Source organism: Eptatretus burgeri, chromosome 5, assembly GCF_056783735.1.
Source record: "Eptatretus burgeri isolate ZD-2024b chromosome 5, Ebu_testis_v1, whole genome shotgun sequence".
NCBI classification, from domain to species: domain Eukaryota; kingdom Metazoa; phylum Chordata; class Myxini; order Myxiniformes; family Myxinidae; genus Eptatretus; species Eptatretus burgeri.
The window spans coordinates 90,547,989-90,568,385 of NC_140965.1; the positions used below are offsets into that span (position 1 = coordinate 90,547,989).

At 40.4% G+C, this 20,397-nt stretch overlaps 1 protein-coding gene across 2 annotated transcripts in view; it reads right to left on the reverse strand.

The window, feature by feature from the left end:
- Positions 1-20,397, reverse strand: part of LOC147026933 (neuroligin-1-like) — a 570,224-nt gene that overhangs the window by 502,428 nt on the left and 47,399 nt on the right. The window lies entirely within an intron of this gene.

Sequence of the window (20,397 nt, forward strand, 5' to 3'; positions counted from 1 at the left end):
ATTCGCGATCACGGAGCACAACGAACCACAACCGGAAATCAACATACGTTACATTCGCTTTCCATCATGGCGGTGTCAATTTTCTTCTCGAATCGAGAAAAATAGGAGTCAAAAAGGTGAGAATTTAGTACAAGAATATGCTTTTTTTTAACGAAATAACATATCATATCTATTCATAAATGATCGATTACAACTGTTTGTTACTTGTGTTTGAATGGATGACCAAGATTACATGAGATATTTAACCTCCGCCATCGAAGATGGACGGAGGTTACTGTTTTCACCCCTGTCTGTTTGTTTGTTTGTGAACAGTATTACGGAAAAACTCCTGGACGGATTTCGACGAAACTTGGTGGGGGGATTAGGTATGGTCCAAGGATCATGCCATTAGATTGTGGACTTGGTCCAAAGTCCAATATGGCCGCTATGGCGGCCATTTTGAAAAATATTTGAATTTTTTTTTTTTGCATTTCCACATGTTTTAAGTGATTTCCAACCCAAAAAAAAAATTGTTCGAGAAAAAAAAAATTTCTTGCAATTTTTTTTTTTTTGCATTTCTACATGTTTTAAGTGATTTCCAACCCCCCCAAAATAATTTGTTCGAGAAAAAAAATTGGAAATTTTGTTAACTTTTTTTTTTCAAAAAAATTTCGATTTTTTTTTTTTTCTTTTTTGGCATTTCTCCATGCGCGTCGATCTCGTTTAGTTTATTCAATCGTGGTTCAGTAGAGTCTGATCCGTTTTGACCTACAATGAATAGGATATCAGCTTCACTTAAGTGACCCAGCAGTATTGGCGGTGTAGGGTTTGCACTCTACCGAGTGCTCCCCCTCTAGTTGAAGACGTTTTCTCCGATTTCTCGCCGAATGTGCATAGCATTTTACAGCATCATGATGAATGAACTGCTACTGGTCGGTCATGATCGAATGAACCACTGAGCTGGCGTTGTGTTTCTTCAATGTTCTTCTAGAATGCATGTCAACAGACCGTCCGTAGTCCTACATGCCATACCTTCCCCAATACCTGCACGATTTTGTCCTATAGTCCATTGTTTTGAGCAGTCACGTCTGTCTGAACATGTTGTGCGCATGCGCAGTCTTTCTGGCGGGATCGTACTAGGCAGCGACACACATGCTGAGAATTTTAGCCTCTGCATAGCAGGGTTCCCCTTGAACTTTGAATTGAATATTGAAAATCCAGTCCATCTAAAGAAAATGCAACTCCAAGAAATTCTTGCAGATGTGGAATACACATGTGGTCTCCTGTTTGGTATGTTCAGTGAACTATTGTTGAAACACTAGATTTGAGTGATGTAGAATCATGTATATCAGGTTCTTCTAAACTATGATTGTGCCATCTCAGCCAAGCATTCTTTGGTCAAGTGCTTGGGACTCCATATGTTCTTGTCTTCACTGATCCGTTTTCAATCTTCCTTTTCAGATGATATCACCCTGCCAAAGGGGTTGGAGGTATTTATCAAAGACCATGATTGTGGCGACCATATCGAGAAACTCTACTACGCATGTGGATTTGAGCCCATCTGCATATTCTGTGGTGTAGAAGTGGAAGGAGTTGACGATCTGGATGAATTTTACCCTCAGTGCAATGACTGCACTGAGGAGCCAGTCAGAAAGCGTTTATAAGAAGTATTGAACGTTCATGTCGAACCTGACATCTGTACAAGACTGGATCTCAATTTTTGAATGTTGTAAATGCAAGATAAAGTTCCATACGCATGTTTTATATTTCAGTATGTGTACTGTTGTATCTATAAATACTAAGAATTTACACTACTGAAATATAGAACTGTGAAAAGACCTTTCTTGCATAGAAATGGCAGATTTTTGTACTTTTTCTGAAATAATGAATAATGAAAAAAAAGCCACATGTATTTTTCATTTCATAAGGATGGTATTCTAGGACTTTCATTCCCTTGGCCTAATAGTCCATAGTATTTGAATCACTAATAACATTTGATCTCTCTTGATAAATGAGGGAGGAGATACGATTTGAAATCGACTATTTTCGCAACTTTGACAACCTCGTGACGTTGACCTCAACCTTGAAAGTTGTATCGTTGTGCATGTCTCATCAACCTCTATCCATTCCACTATTGGATATTTGTCTCCACTCGGTTTGATTGTGGACGTACGGACGGGCGGACAGACTTCAAGACTTATTATTAGGTCATCTCCACTGAGATGATTGAGATGACCTTACGAGCGCGTAATGCCGTGTGTTACAATCCCATTCATTAGCATAATCTTCAGTACATAATACCTCAGATATGACACCCGACATAAATCTCATAAAACATCTGATTTTTACCAGAATTTCGACAACCGAGAATTAAGCATACTTAAGCTAGGGAACCAAAGCGTCCTTAGCAACCATCACAATTTCCAAAGCACTAGGACTAGGTCATAAGATGTACCTACCACTCGAGTTTGGTCAAAATCCGCCCACGTTTACTACCAATTATGCTGATGACAAACGAACAAACATCCAAACAAACAGACAGAATTACTGGCAATAAGGGTCACCTATTTCGGTGACCCACTAATGCACAAGACCAAACATGTACTTTTAAAATCTTCAATTTTCGCAAGTAACAAGAAAGACGTCATGTATAACACGATACTTGCAAAATTCACAAAATAAATTTGACCTTAAAAATAATTGGTTGTTGAATTGAATGAACAAATGTACAACTCTTTCAAATTTCAAGTCCAATCAGATAGTAAATGGCAATTTTAGAAATTGGGCCTATGTTGTCCTTTTGGCTTATGTTGAACTCAAAAATACTTGTTCATTGAATTCAGTGACCTGATATGCAAATTTTCTTCAAATTTCAAGTCGATTGGGATGAAAATTGAGGATTTTAGAAATACCACTTTAGATGTTGACCTTTTGGTCGATGTTAACTTCAAAAATAAATAATTGGTGGTTCATTTCAGTGACCTAATATGCAAATCCTGTTCAAATTTCCAGTCAATCGGGTGAAAATTGAGGATTTTAGAAATTCGACAAAGTTGGTGACCTTTGGCCTATGTTGACATTGTGACGTGTATATATATATATATATATATATATATATATATATATTGTTGTGGTTGACGAAATTCGCAAACCACCATTCAGGTCCCGTAGGTGAGATATCTCTGTAAGTATATGTGGAGTTAGCCCAAACCCGTTGTTTAGAGGGAATAAATGTCATTCATTCGGGCTGCGACCCTTTTAGATAGCCGTTTTTCTTTTACTATCTTTATTTTGGACCAACCGCCATTACTACCACCACAACCACCACCAACCGCATCTCGACAACCACAGCCACCTTCTCCAGAACCGCCTTCACAACATCCACCCTCTCCACAACCGCTTTCACACACCAACCACCAACCACAACGCCGCTTCACAACAACAACAACGCCAACAGCCACGACCTTTACCGTCACATCTCGCTCTCGCAACCATCGCATCACCGCCATTCCTGCGCCGCTTATGGGCACCGATCCTGGACTCGTACAGGGCGCGCACCGAGCAGCGGGTGCAAAAACACCAGCCTTTCCGAGAAATCGGATTAAGAATGATTCACGCCCACTTCTGTTCCGTCCTATCAGCGAGCGTGGGGCGATTTGGCCCCGCCTCCAGGCGCGTCGGAGTATAATCGCTATATGCAGATTCGCGGATCAAGAATGATTCACGCCCACTTTTCCTCCGTCCAATGGGGGAGCGTGGCTCCGCCCCCGAGCCATTCCTGATCCAAAAATCTGCATATGATTTCTCCTGTCGGACTATAAAGCGCGGAGCGAATCGAGGCAGTTGGAGGGAGTTGAGAAGAGGAGGCAGTTGGAAGGAGTTGAGAAGAGGAAAGAGTTGGAGAGTTGTGGCGGCGGCGAAAGCAGTCGAGAGAGTGTCTGTCGGGGTCCGGAGAGGCTGGAGAAGCCAAGAATCTTTGTGGAGGTCTGCGCTCGTGTCAGAGTCGGGGAGCTGCGGAGAGGGGAGGCCGGTAACTCGGTCGCGGTGGAGTCGCTCGTCGCGGGACCCAAGCCAGCCAGATATCCTCATTCCCCCGAGCATCAACAACCCCCTCCTGTTTCCCCCCGCGCTGAGATAGTGTGAGAAGGGGGCCCCGTTCCCACCCCATTCCAGGCAGTGCCAGCGAGGCCCGCGGAGTCGGGGCGCCGCCGCCATTTTGCGGCTCATCACCAGACGGGTAGGCTCGACGCGGTCTCGGCCCCAGGCCCGTCTGCCCCCTTATCGTTGAGGGTGGCCCCTTTTTCTTTTGCTTTGGAGTATATGTGTTGTCGACGCCGTCTGTGAAGTAAAACTGTGTAAGTGTTGCCGTGTGCTCGCGTAGTCGGTAGTAGATCTGCATTGTGTCTCTTTTGTTGCATTTGCTTTTTGTGCAGAATTGTCGTGTTACTTTTACATTTGCTTTTTGTGCAGAATTGTCGTGTTACTTTTACATTTGCTTTTGGTGCATAATTGTTGTGATTGTATATGTGTGCTTTCCGTTTGCCGCGGAATAAATGTGCTTTATGTTGAACTGTTTTTCCCGTTTCGCTTCGTCTTTTATTTTATTGAATCTCCATCTTACTTCACGTAAAGGGTTGGTCGTGGGCTAAATACGCCCAATAATTAATCGAACCGTCGAGGTTGACGATAACACCGCTCGGTTATCCCGATAGTACGGAACGGGTCGCTTAAAGTGGCCCGTGTCCGAAGTCGACCTGCGGCGAGGTGCGATCGCCCGGTCTACCCTCCGTGTGGGTACTTAGGTAGGTCGAATTTGGCGAGCAACCCTATCCCACGCGGGGGGCCGATTGACACGATCGTGGTGAGGCCGAAAGGCCCACCCGTGACTAGTTCCCAGCGTTAGTCTGAGAGGGTCACGACGGGATTGTCCGTCCGGTGGGCGACGTGCCGCGATTCGAGTTACGTGGCCCCCCGCACGCCGGCGGGCGCAAATCCGCAACAATATACATTATATATGTATATATGTATATGTATGTATATGTATGTATATGTATGTATATATATATATATATATATATATATATATATATATATATATATATATATATATATATATATATATAGTCAAAAAACATTGACAGTTTCACTTTTGTCCTTCGGAATCCTCTGGTAAAGTTTGATGAAGATAGCTGAAAGCATTTGCGAGTTATTGCACTCGCAGACAAACATCCAAACAAACGAGACAGACCGACATATGATGAAAATTTTCAATTTTCGTCCTAACAAGAAAACAAACAAATGCAGTGAAAACTGAGTACGCCCTTCTGGCGCACGTCATCGCTAAGGTGCCTTTGGCACCCGGAGATGTTGTCTTGAAGCACTTGGTTATGGAATAAGGAGGGATAGTTTACAATAGCTTCACAACAGAATACGAGGTCCGTCTAAAAAGTAACGGGACTGACTTCACAGAAATTTTATTCCAAACAATATATTGAAATCACAGCTTGTCCCCTTCAAAATAGTTTCCCCCAGTCTCACACACTTGTCCATCCTCTTCTTCCACACTTCGATGCACCCCCAGAAGGCTTCTTCTCGAATCCTCTGGAGCTCCGTCGTCATGGCCCTTTTGATGGCCTCCACATCAGGAAGTCGGGTCCCCTTGATCACCCCCTTGAGCTTGGGGAATAGTAAAAAAAAATCACAAGGGGCCAAGTCTGGTGAATACGTGGTTTGCTCCAGAGTTGGCACGTTCCTCTCCGCCAAAAACTGTCGAATGCTCAGGGCACTGTGAGCAGGGGTGTTGTCATGGTGGAGCACCCAGGCGTTGTTCTCCCACAGATCCCTCCTCTTGTCCCGGACTGATCTCATGAGGCGCCGGAGGATCTCCTTGTACACGTATTGATTCACTGTTTGACCCTGTGTTGAAAACTCGAAGTGGACGATGCCCTTGATGTCAAAAAACACGATGAGCATCACCTTGACCTTCGACTTCGACATCCTTGCTTTCTTTGGACTTGGTGATGCCAGACTTTTCCACTGACGACTCTGCCGTTTGGTCTCGGGATTGTATTTGAATATCCACCATTCATCGCCAGTAATGACTCTCACGAGCAGGTCTGAATCGTCCTCGAGGCATTCGATAATGTCTTGACAGACATTGACTCTGCTGTTTCTGGTCCTCGGATAACAGCTTGATTACCATCTTTGCGCACACCTTGTGCATTTCGAGATTTTCAGTAATGATGCCCCAGACAGTGTCCTTGTTGATGGAAAGTTCCTCAGTAATCATCCGCAATGTGTGTCGACGATCTGCACGCACCAATGGCTTCACACGCTCTGTTGTCCGCTGTTCTGCTCGTTGAAGGTCTTCCAGACCGCAGATCGTCTTCAACCTCCTCCCATCCCTCTTTGAACCTCATGCCATTCAAATGCACGTGTACGTGACATCGTTTCTTCCCCGTAGACTTGCTGCAGCATTGCGAAAGATTCGGAAGGTGTTTTGCCAAGCTTGGCAAGAAACTTCAGATTGGCTCTCTGCTCATGACTCGTAGCATGACGACGACTTACTGGACAACGTGTAAAGCATGACTTGTAAAAAATCACACAATGAGCGCAGTCAATCATCACCAATCATATGCATTGCTGGAATGTTGCGAAAGACTGTGACGCAACCCGTTCATTCAAGTTGTGTAAGTGGAGCACACAGCAGGCTCAGTCCCGTTACTTTTTCGATAGACCTCGTGGAATAGACAATTCCAGGATCAAGGCCCACAGCCTTAAAATAAACAAGTTGAGTGTTAGGATGACAGTAAGGTAGAGGTCTTTCACTCAGAGAATGGACAATGCATGGAATGGTCACTCTGTAAAGATAATGGCAATTGAAACAGTAGAATGGGTTAAATAGAAATTAGATTTGTGCCTACAAGTATTGTGGATAGAGGGATACATGGATATTGCCAGGACTAATGGGAAACTCGAGTATGGATGGGTGATTGGGCACACAAGTAGTAATGATGATGAAGCTGTAAGCATGTCATGTCAAAAAATGAATTTGCTGTCCATGTTTATTAATCCCTCCCCCTAAAATTCCCTTCATCGCCCCCACCCCCCACTCTACCCCACCCCAAAAAGGATTAATTAATTTTTTTTTCGTTGCATTAAAAAATAACCCCATCATGTTCCTGTGCTTGCTCCCACAGTCACTGCCATAATAAGAATCCATGATCATTTTCTCCCAACGCCAAAGCCATCTCTCCATTCTACATCATACATCTCTGCCATGGTACTCTATATAAAATTTTGGCACAGCCACTACTACTTCCCCCTCCCCATCCATTGAAGGATCTCTTACCCAACATCCTTTATGAAACGCCACTCATGTAAAGATTGTAAACTCAATCCAAAGAAAGATGTCTCAGTGAGAAAGGTCCATCATTTGATGTCAACAGATTTTTCTTCAAGTACTGCAAGAAAACTCTCCACAGCTCTTTTTTCCTAAACTGCAAAAACGATTATCTTTTGTATCCATGATTGAGGCTCATTTAAAAGCTGTAGCAGAATGGAAGGGAACAAAAACCAAAGGGGAAACACCAACAGCAGAGTAGAAGTGAGATTGAAAGTTGAGATCAAGGGGATGGAAGAAGGACACATGTGGGTGAACAAGTTCCACACAAGTTGAATGAAACACAACAAGAAGAGAAAGGGAAAAGTGAGGATGAAACAGAAAAAGAACAAACTAACAGACAAATAACAAACAAAAAGAGGTGAGGGACAGGGGGTAGGGGGGATCACATTAATCTAGAAAAGGGAGTTCTGAGGAATGGGGTAATTTGGGGTCAAAGAGATCATGAGTGTTGATGGGGGTTGACCTGAGGTCATGGTGAATAGCTGTCTTGAAGGGCTGGAGGAAAGAATGGGACTGAACAGACTGAGGAAGTTCGTTCCACAGGTGAGAAAAGAAAACAGGACTAAAATGAGTGGAGGTGAGCAGTGGGTTTGGATTTTGGGAGTTTAACAAGAACAGGGTTACTGGCAGTCTCATGCAGAAACCTGGGAGAGAAAGAGGCAAGAGAGGGCAGAGGGTGCAAGACCAAAAAGGAGGTGGGATACCAACCTGCCTGTGCTATGGAGAGTTATGGTGACAGTAAGGTAGAGGTCTTTCACTCAGAGTGTAGATAATGCACAAAATGGTCTCACTGGAAAGGTAGTGGCAGCAGAAACAGTAGATTGGGTTAAAGAGGCCCACACACACAGGTTCATCGTGGGAGATCCCAGTGATTTTATGGCTTGATTTAAGAGGATTGTTGTTTGAAGGCAACTGCCTCACCACAGGATTCTCTGTACCAGGGGCGTGAGGATAGTTGTGATAACTGCAGATGATATCGTATAAATCTATACATGAGGGAAAGCAAGCTTGTGCGGAATGATTCCCAGGCAGTATTAATATCAGGAGAGGTGGAAATGAAGGACCAGTCTTGACATGTGACAGCAGCTCGCAGTCACTTGCCAGTCATATTGAGTGGGCTCCCAGACTCTACAGAGATGTAAAAATGTTTTTCACCCATATTACTAATTTATCACTTGCAGACATGCACAGACTAAACTTCAAGCATTAATAGTAGTGATGTAATTTTTGTTTGACCTGATGAAAATAACTTGGTGTCAATATTCTTATACAAGCAATCATTCAGGGCTCACTGTATGGATTTTTCAGATTACCTTATACCTTCCCAAAAACCGTATCGGTTCACCGTCTCGTATTCCAGACCCCACCACTTTTGTCATTCCCAATTAGTAAAACACCTGCTTGACAATATCAATATAACATCCGCAACACACATTGCTACCAATAATAAATTTTAATGTTTTGGATTCTAGTTGTAATAGAGACCAAATTGACCTTGCCACATAAATTGAGACAAAGTTGATCCTATTCGATAGTATTTTCTTCAACACACTTTTTAAGTCATTACCAAAGTCTTCAAAATGTCAAGATCACTTTTCCAAGGTGCACAACATCTCATCGGCTGACACTGGCAGCATGCCCAGCATCTAAGCCATCTTCGGTATTCATAACTTGGCAAATATCAACATTGCAAACATCTTTGACAGAAACTCAAAAGTCACAAACCGTTAAAAGAGCAAAATGTTTCATCCTAGGGCATCAAACTGGGATTTAAAAAGCATCGCCCAAAACATTGGAATGGTTGATGTTGTTTTGCTCATTGTACTGACACAGCATTACAAAAAGTCCACTGCAAAGATTGCTAATCCCAGACAAGTGGATTTTGTTTGTGATTCCCTATGATTTCTGGGACCTCCCATCCAATCATGTCAAGCAGATTTCCCACAACTTGAACAGGGTGGTGATATGTGCAATTTTGTTTTCCAGGCAATAAATAACTACACAGCGTGAGATTGAACCAGCTGCAAGGAAATTCACCTTGAAAGCAAGCTCTGGTCATTTAAATTCAGGGAGGCATCAAAAAACACCAGGCATGGAAATGCAATTAAATTATAACAACCTTGTCAGGGGACAAATCAGCATGGCACTTGGTAGATGCTTTCCTCCACCAGCTACATCTAAAGCCTCAATAACTGCATTCTCTTAGCTGGGATAGAAAGCCCTTTCTTTGCATGCAGTCCCCGCAGGACTGTCTGATGTCAAGCTCTCCAAGCACAACCTACAGAGACAAATGGCTCGAGAAACGGTCCATTTGATCTGTCCGTCTGTCTCTGTCACGATATCGCTTGCTCTCTTAGCCCTCCAGGTGTGTCTGTACTTTCTGTCCCTCCCTCCACTTTCATTGCTAATATTTCAGATAAATACACTTTATATATTTATAAATAATGTGAATGTTTTGCACACTCCATGCAAAACTACAAGTGAACTTTAACACATATTACAGCATAAAGTATATATATATATATATATATATATATATATATATATATATATATATATATATATATATGTGTTTTAGGGTGGTCCAAAAAAGTCAAAATAGAATGTTGCTCCACAAGCTTAAAATTATTCTAATATGATCCAATAACGCGCATAATTTTTTTTAGCTTGATCAGAGGTGATTTAGTGGTCGCTCCATATGACGACTTTTAGTCTCATGACTTTAATAAATTAGGGTATGGTCAGGTACGATTACGGGTACTTCTGGATGTCCGAGGTGGAAATGGAGTGCATTTTCGAACTCTATGGGGTCGATTTACTCTAAGAAATGACTGCACCGGCATTGAATTCACTACCATTTCGAAAATATGACCTAAAACAAGATTTATCATGAAACTAATTTATCCAACTCATGAAACTAAAAGTCGTCATATGGAGCGACCTCTAAATCACCTCCAATCAACTTAAATTTTTTATGCGCATTATGGAATCATAGTGGAATAATTTTAAGCTTGTGGAGCAACATTCTATTTTTTTTCGACTTTTGTGGACTACCCTAATATATATATATATATATATATATATATATATATATATATATATATATATATATATATATATATATATATATATATATATATATATATATATATATATATATATATATGTACCAGTGTATACCCCGGTTAAAATAGGTGCACCATATCCCTGTGTCATAAGAGGCAACCAGGGTTGCGTCAGGAAGGGCATCCGGCATAAAACATGTGCCAAATCACTATGCGGATCATACGGATGATCCGCTGTGGCGACCCCGAACGGGAGCAGCCGAAAGAAGAAGAAGAAGATGTGTGTATATATATATATATATATATATATATATATATATATATATATATATATATATATATATATATATATATATATATATATATGTGTATATACACATTGCCTCTAGAGAAAGTCTACACCTCCTTTCAACATTTTCACCTTTTGTTGCCTTGTTTAATTGCATGGAATTAAATTGCATTAAATCAGACTTTTTCCACCTTTATTTACACATCGTAACCCACAACTTTCGAATGAAAAACAAATTCTGCAAATTTCAGAAGATTTATTAAATATACAAAACAAGAATATCCTGATTGGATAAGTGTCTATCCTCTTGAGTTAATACTTGGGAAAAGCACCTTTGACAGAAATTACAGCTGAGAGTCTGTTGGGATAGGTCTCTACCTACTTTGTACACCTTGATTGTGCAATATTTGCCTATTCTTCTGCACAAAACTGTTCAAGCTCAGTCAAGTTGCGTGGGGAGCGTTGACCGACAGCAATCTTCAAGTCATTCCACAGATTTTTGATTGGATTTAAGTCGAGGCTCTGTCTGGGCCACTCAAGGACATTTATCTTTTTGTTCCTGAGGCATTCAGCATCTGAGAAACATCCTCAAAACATGAAGATGCCACCACCAGGCTTCACATTAGGGATGGTGTTCTTTGGGTGATGTGCTGTGTTTGTTGGGTTTGCACCAAATGTATCATTTTGCATAAAGGCCAAAAACTTCCATCTTGGTTTCATCAGATCACAAAACTTTTTGCCACATGGCTTCAGACATTCTGGAGTGTTTTTTTTTTGCAAACCTCAAATGGGACGCATGGTGGACTTTTTTGAGTAATGGCTTCTTTCTTGCCACCCTACCATTTAGGCCAGACTTGTGGAGTGCTTGGGAAAATGTTGTCACATGCACACAGTGACCAGTCTTTGCTATAAAGGCCTGTAGCTCTTTCAAAGTGGCCAATGGCCTCTTGGTGGCCTTTCCCGTCAGTCTCCTTGTTTGGTCATCCAGATTGGAGGGGTGGTCTGTCCTTGGCAGGGACTTGGTGTTCCCATATGCCTTACACTTCTTAATGGTTGGCTTGACTGTGCTTCAAGGGATATTCAAGGCCTTTTGAAATATTTTTACACCCATCCCTTGATCCGTATGCCTGATGTTGGCTTAATGGTTAGGATGGTGGGCTTTGGATCCTAGGGTCCTGAGGTCAAATCCCGCTCACCTGTTGAATTAACACCAGGTGGGGTTAACTCGGCCTGTCATCCTTCCGAGGTCAGCAAAATGAGTACCAGCATGCTGGTATACTGTGTTGGAGTGGTGACCCATCCAGGATTGTGCCCAATAGCCAAGTAGACTGCTTAAGCAGCACTGCACAGAGTATGGTCCCAATCTCCTCCTCCCTGATCTGTACCTTCCCACAACTTTATCCCGGAGGTCTTTTGAAAGCTCCTTGGTGCTCACGGTTGAGTCTTTGCTGTGAAATGCACAACCAAGCAGAGGAAACCTACAGGAACAGCTGATTTTATTCTGAAATAATCAGAATCACTACAATTTAACAACAGTTGAGGCCAATTAACTTGGTGTGTGATTTTGAAGGTGATTGGTTATACGAGCAAATTTACAATTGTTATTATAAAGGGGGGTGGACATTATCCAACCATGATATTCTAGTTTTGTATTTTTAATGCATTTTATGAAATTAGTAGAATTTGTTTTTCCTTTGGAAGTTGTGGGCTGCGATGTGTGAATAAAGTGGGCTACCCTACAATGTGTGAAAATAGTCTGATTCAATGCAATTTCATTCCAGGCTATAAGGCAGCAAAAGGAGAAAATTTTTAAAGGGGGTGTAGACTTTCTATAGGCACTGTATATGTGCATATCTATGTATATATGCATATCATATATATATATATATATATATATATATATATATTATAACATATTTTTTATTACTATATATATATATATTTTTTGATTTTTTAAAATATTATATATTTTTTTTTCCATATATATGTATATATTATATTATTTATACACACATATATATTGTATTATTAATATATATATATATATATATATATATATATATATATATATATATATATATCGGTTAGATGAGCCTTTTGGCTGGAGAGGGCTTACGGACTGCAAGCAAAACGTTGCCTGAGGAGGACTCTCTTTCCTGCTTTTTTTCTAAAATTTGAGCAGTAGAGTCTACTCGGACTGTTAGATTGGTTGGCTGTGCTGCTGAACGACGTATTGTCAAAACGGCATCAATTTAATGTCATCCTCATATATGTACATGTGTATGCATATATCCAATCAGTACTACTGACAGCAATTTATATAAAAAATTACCCCCGTGCGGGAGTGACCTCTGCGAGTCATCTCTGCGAGAAAATATATAGCCTCCTGAAGGTAGGGCAGTTTTTGCAAACTTTGAAGTCACGTGACGCGAAAACGAAAGCGAATATCGAAAATCCGACCCAACAAAATTTAGATATTGTCCCATAGATTCATATGCCACAATCAAATTCAAGATCGCTTGAGAAATGTAGGAGGAGATAGATTTTGAAAATCGTCATTTTTGCCAACTTTGAAGTCACGTGACACGAAAGTGAATATCGAAAATCCGGCCCGATCAAAATTTAGATATTGTCCCATAGATTCATATGCCACTATCAAATTCAAGATCGCTTGAGAAATGGCAGAGGAGATAGAATTTGAAAATCGTCATTTTCGCGACGGACGGACGGACGGATCGAAGGACATCTACACCCATATTATTAGGTCATGCTCGAAGAGATGACCTAAAAAGGTCAGATCTTGGTTGGCCATGGTTTGGTTGGGCTCAGCCCAAATATTACTGAGCAATATCATTTCGCCTAGTTTGAAATTGGAGGCACAATTCATATGACCTGAAATCCTACCAATTTCTTTGCTATTCCAGCAGGATCTCCCACCAAAGACCCCTCCTCCCCCCAAAAAAACTATGGATGGCTACCGTATGCACTTGAAACAAGAAAAAGAGCAATCAAAGATTGCAGAACCTTGCCAGGACTTGTTTTGTGTATATATATATATATATATATATATATATATATATATATATATATATATATATATATATATATATATATATATATATATATATATATATACTGGTGTGTTACATAATTAATCACAGACATAACGAGAACTGCCACTTTATAACTGCTGGCAGAATTGACCGGGTACCATGACGTCCTGCTTTGATACAAACAGACACTTGACACTTACTCATGACGTTTATTACTATTCAATTGAATTCAGAATGGGATTAAAATAAATTCAATTCAAATCAAATGGAAGACCAAATACTGCAGGTACACTCCTGTATTGGAGTCATCGGAAGGAATCCGAACAAGCAAAACGCAAAGACGAAGTCATCAGAAGGAACCTGGATAGGATTCTGGTTTCAGCTGCTACTCGTCTACCCTAAAAACCGTGAAGAATGGTTTGAAATTGTGACCTGTAAGTGATTGACCTACAGACAGACAAACAAATGACAAATCACTCGTAGAGTGACACTTGGCAAAATGGAATGGCACTGGATAAAGCACATACCTCTGCCAGGCTGAGCAGTTTATATTTTGTATCCTACTAATCGGTCGGATCTGCATCCGGACCCTCACCAAAATCGAATTGGCTTGTTCTTATCACCTAACCAACTCATCTTCCTCGTTTTGTGATAACTCATCCACAACTTTTTGAGAAATCATGCCATACATAGTTTTTGGCTCCATCTCTCAATGGTGAAGAATCACTTTTTAAAAGTCTTGAATCTGGATCCAGATTAGAATCTTCACCAAAATCTAAACAATTAGTCCTTTTCACACACCCAAAATTTCCATCAAATTTCATCAGAATCCATCCACAACTTTTTGAGATATCAGGAAATATAGTTTTTAGCCCCATCTTTCAATTGTGAAGAATCAGTTAACCATTAAATAACTCTCGTATCTAGATCTGGATTCGATCTTCACCAAAATTAAACCATTTCTTCCTAATTGTATTCCCAACCTGTCCACCGAGTTTTGTTCGAATCCGTCCAAACTTTTTTGAGATATCCTGCTCACTGACAAACAAACAGGAGTGAAACCAGAACCTCCATCCACATTCGATGGTCGAGGTTACGAGAACAGCACTTGGGAGAGCGCATACCTCCGCCAGGCTGAACAGTTTACATTTTGTATCCCATTTATAGGCCGGATCTGCATCTGGACTTTAACAAAAATCGAATCGGCTTGTTCTTGTCAACGACCCAGCTAACTCGTACACCAAGTTTTGTTATAATCCATCCACAACTTTTTGAAATATCTTGCTAAATACCGTTTTGGCTCTATTTCTCAATTGTGAAGAATCACTTTAAGAGTCCTAGTGTCCAGATCCAGGTCTGGATCTTCACCAACATCGAATCAATTCATTCTTGTCACACACTCATACTGTCCAGAACGTTTTGTCTGTAAACAGAAGGTGTTTTTATGTCGTTAAATTTGGTAGTGGAAGCTATAAGGCTTTTTATTAGAAAATAGAAAGATGGAATTGTAAAAGTTAATTTTCAACACTTTCTATCTACAAAGCAATGGTAGTTGATTTTTATTAATCCTAATTTGAACAGACTTTACAGTGAATAGGCTTCCACCCTACATAAGAGAACTCAGTGGTTCTGTGCTTGCATTTGACTTGCATAACCACCCCCATCCCGTTCTGCGTCTCAATCAACAAAGTCCACTCGTGGGTAAACAATAAACAGGGCCACTCAGCTTGTAAACACACTGCCTGGAAAGCAGTTGTTAACAAAGGGAAAATGGCTGCATTCTGCTCATGCACCCCTGGTGCTACCATCATCAAACTGACTGGTATTATTGCTTTGCTCACATTCATAAGGAACTTTTTTTCTTTCATCATTATAGCAAAGAAACAGTCATTAACCAAGACAAATTACTGCAAGATTATGGGGGTTACGATTGTATGTTTATGTCAGACTCACTGGTTTTCAAACTTCTGGATGTTGGAACATTAGAATTCTTCAGCAGGTTATGAATCACTTTCTGAATCTCTTCCATGTCCACAACCATCATTCATCAATTATGGAACTTGTTTACCCTACACTAATATGGAAATAATTTGCTCTTCCCTAACTGCTGCAACTGTTTCCATAATTCACCATCAAGCCTTCATGAGCATAAAATCGTTCAATGCCGTCAGACTATGAGATACATTGAATGACAATAAACTATTATTGATTGCTGGGCAGAGCAAGGGTGGCATCACAAACCATCACAAATAGACATCATCAATTGTTCTCACCAATAAAGTACAGTATTGACCGAAGGGTTCCGATCCAACTAATATTTGAAAAATCCAATTCACAGTGTCAATGTTGTAACATTCCAGGTCATAATTTTCCAAATAGTCTGCTTGTAATTTTTGAATTAACATAATTTACTGGTTAATTCACCAAACTTAAACAGCTGTTAGCTACTGGTTAGAGCAATGAATGGTGCTTGCTGATGAAGGACACGAAGCATTGTCAAATTAAAGGGCCACCTTCATAATTATTATGTTTGCAGAAATTTGGATCGCCCACCTTTCCCTCATGTACACACTGATGTTCACTACATCCTTCTTCCTCTCCTTCCTCTTCTCTTTTACAAACCTCATTTGCTTTTATTTTTCTTTCCTTCTCTCTAATTCCTCAACCCTCCCTATATCTCATATTGCTTCCTCAATGAACACCTGTCCCCAGACAGCATGAAGATTTGTGTACAAATGTAAAGAAACATGTTTGTACAAAATTTTTACACTGCACAAAAAACAAATTGCAACCTGATATACTGATAAAGGATGGCTGATAATATGTGATTTTGGGAGGATAGGAAGGCCGTAGAACACAAACAACAATCCCATGATGAAATAGTGCCAGAAGCACGACCCAACAAAATGCAGAGGCGTCATATAGCATGACAAACACTTTGAGAAAAGTCTACTGGTTCAAAGGGAATATGTAGAATTGTAAGTAAATATAGACGCTTTGAGCGGAATTGTAAGGCGTTTATACATAAAAAGTTTGCTTACAATTGGTGAGAGAGGAGATTCGAAACAGGAGGGTAGATATGCCATATAAGAAATAACTAGAAAAGAGGGACATGTGTTTCTTTCAAACAAAACTGAAAGCAATCTGATAACACTCAAGCTCATGGAAAAGCTTTATCTGCGTGAGATAAAAAAAACAATACATCAAATCAAAAGCAATTGACTAAAATAGTTCGGGCAACAGCACAGAAGAAACTCATATTAATGGAATGAATTAACGATTCAGTTGAGAATATAATTACAGTCGAGCCTTGTCATAACGAACACTTATTATAACAAGTTTTGCTTTGAAATAGAACATTTTGAGGGGACAACTCTTATAAATAAATAAATTTCACATCCATATTGCTAGGAGTGAATCTAGAATTTGTTTTTTTAATTGAGGACATCATCAAAATCCATTTAGTCATCACAGAAAGATTACTCTCTATTATGGTTAGTTCAATAAGCTTGATGAAAGTCCATAGGAAGTGCAGATAAAACGTACCAATCAGATGAAATAAAAACAACTTTTATTTATTTTAACCAATGCCACAACATTTCCGTACACATGTACCCTGAACACTCTGGACCACCTTAGATTTGTACTTTTTATTTCCGTTTTATTTAAAAAGATGCAAGAGTGGGGTCGTGGGTCGAGTGTGGACCCAAATATAAACAATTTTTGATAAAACGACCAGTCCAGAGAATGCATCTGTTCAGTATAACAAGATTATTCTGTACTTTGTAGTGTGTTGTGATTATGGTTCATAATGAAGATGCAAAGGCAAGCATCAGAGTCAAAATGAAAATACTGCACTGTCACTAAATGAGGGGAATGAAAAAAATATAATAAAATAAAGACCCATATCTTGCCAAAAGGTGACCACGTGTGACTTCTTTAAGGTCACACTGAGGTGAACAGAGCTACTATCCACCAGGAGCGACTCCTTGAGGAATATCTGCCTACGAGAAATTCCGATAAGAATCATTCTTCAGAGTAACCATGAAAATATGCATTTGCCTCATAACGTCACCAAATGACATCATAATGTCTCAAGCTTGACAGATCTAGAAAGCACTCATCGAGGTGTTCAATTTGAGGTACTACACGATATGGTTCCTAAAACTTGAAAATTTGACCTTGGGGTCAAATATGTTTGACCTGAGGCGCTAACCATGAAGGTCAAGGCCAATCGCCACCAAAAAGTAATCAGCTGAGCACCAGACCATGAACTATATTCCCATGAAGTTTGAAGACGATCCGATCAAAATTACTCAAAAAATAAGGGTTTCGTCGACTCCCCTGATTTGCGCCAAAGTGACCTTGACCTTCAAAATTTTGTGCACTGAAAGAGACCTCTATAGGCCTCTGATATGCGAAGTTACAAAAATTTCCGATGATAACTGTGCTCTGCAGAATTTTTTATACGTGATTACAGACAAACAAAAAAAAAAACATACAAGCTTCCAACATATCTTGCAAAACTTCGTTTTGGCAAGATAAAAACATGCAAAATCATCGAGACCAGTCACAAATCTGGACAATCACTTGTTCACATTTCAGACCTCATCATCTTGGTATACCAGGTACTTGTTTCTTTGTTCTACAATTTTTGAGCTTCAAGGTTATTTTGGTCGAACAGAAATACCAATTCCAATCGACATTTGAGTAGATTCATATTTTGATTTAACAGACATTTTACTTGGTAGAATAGGGAAATATCACGTTTTAGCGAGGAAAAAAAAGTAATTAAATTCCTCATAATGCGGATTGCAGCAGCCCCAGGCCAACCAAGGCATGGCTTCAGGTTGCCAAAGGTGGATAAAATATTCAAGGCTCAGTACCCACAGTGTGCTTTATATGTAAGTGCAAGTCGGGTATAAAAGGATAGTTAATTAGCTTATAAACACAAGTGATCACGAGCAATCATCATCGTTAGCAAATGCATAATGCACCTGGATTAAAATACAAATTTGGCCCACTGGTTGCATGGTTACTGAAGCTCGGCTGTGATCATGATGCAGTGCCCCTGCATATTAAGGCGAGAATTTGTAATGTGTTCAGGCTTCAGGGCAATGGCGAAAACTCACGTACTCTTTGTGAAAGACACCGCAGGGTGTTTAACGTCCACCAGCAAATGCTACAGCAGATGGGCCCTTATTTAATGTCCCATCCGAGTCACGATGCACTCCTTGAAGCAATGCCCTGCCTGGGAAACACCAATCCAACAGTTTATAGTCGCGTTGAGAATGAATCCCAAACTGGAGAGCTCAAAGGCATGCGCACTACTTCTACTCCATTCCACAAAAAACTAACAGTTTGTGTTATCAATTCAAGCAAAATGCTAAGCACAAGATCAAAAATGCTTTGAAAGCAAATCGTAGATTGCTTATAAATCGAATCTTAAAATAAACCTTAAAACTGTTAGTATTATAATTTCGCATCAAAAAAATATGGGCATTGCCATAATGAAAGATGAATACTCTGTTATTGTGTTCGACTGAGGCAGAACTGAGTCTCTATAGTAATTTGGAGAAACATTTTAAGCATCAAATTATGTCAATAAATCAAATTTGTCTCATCTTGATATCTCTATAATACCACCTGAGTTTTAATACAATAGAATAGACATCGAGTTACATCTTGGGTATTTGCAATCAAGAATTGCATCTTGGGTATTCGCAATCAAGCGTTGCAGCTTGGGTATTCGCAATCAAGAGTTGCAGCTTGGGTATTTGCAATCAAGAGTTGCATCTTGGGTATTCAAAATCAAGAGTTGCATCTTGGTTATTCACAATGAAGAGTTGCATCTTGGGTATGTGCAATCAAGAGTTGCATCTTGGGTATTTGCAATCAAGAGTTGCATCTTGGGTATTTGCAATCAAGAGTTGCATCTTGGGTATTCGAAATCAAGAGTTGCATCTTATTTATTCTCAATCAAGAGTTGCATCTTGGTTATTCACAATCAAGAGTTGCATCTTGGGTATTCTAAATCAAGAGTTGCATCTTATTTATTCACAATCAAGAGTTGCATATTGGTTAGTCGCAATCAAGAGTTGCATCTTGGGTATTCACAATCAAGAGTTCCATCTTGGGTATTCACAATCAAGAGTTGCATCTTGGGTATTCAGGCCTAAGTCACATTTGCTCTACGGCTAGGATACGGCAGCCATACCCCCCACCCCCCCCCCGAATTGACAGAAACGTGCGGCGGCCGCAGAGTTTCTGAGGTGGCCTCAGGGTGGCCCTACGCCGTATGGCTATCTTTTACAGGCCGCAAGGGTCGCTGTGGAATTTTCGCGAGGAGTTATAACTTTTTTCGTTTCTACGTTGGCCGGAGCAATTTGACAAGCCAAGCTGTGACGTAGATGTGTTCCACGTCGGGCGTACGTAGGGCGTATGGTGGGCTTGCGTTATTCATGCAGCTGCCGTAGGCTCTTATCAATGAAAAATGAATTTTGCCAACCCCCAAAAAATTACGGCGGCCGCACTATTTCCACGGTCGCCGTAGGGTAGTCTTAAGGCGTCCCTGTGTTCAACGTATGGTGGCCTTGCGGTCTGTGT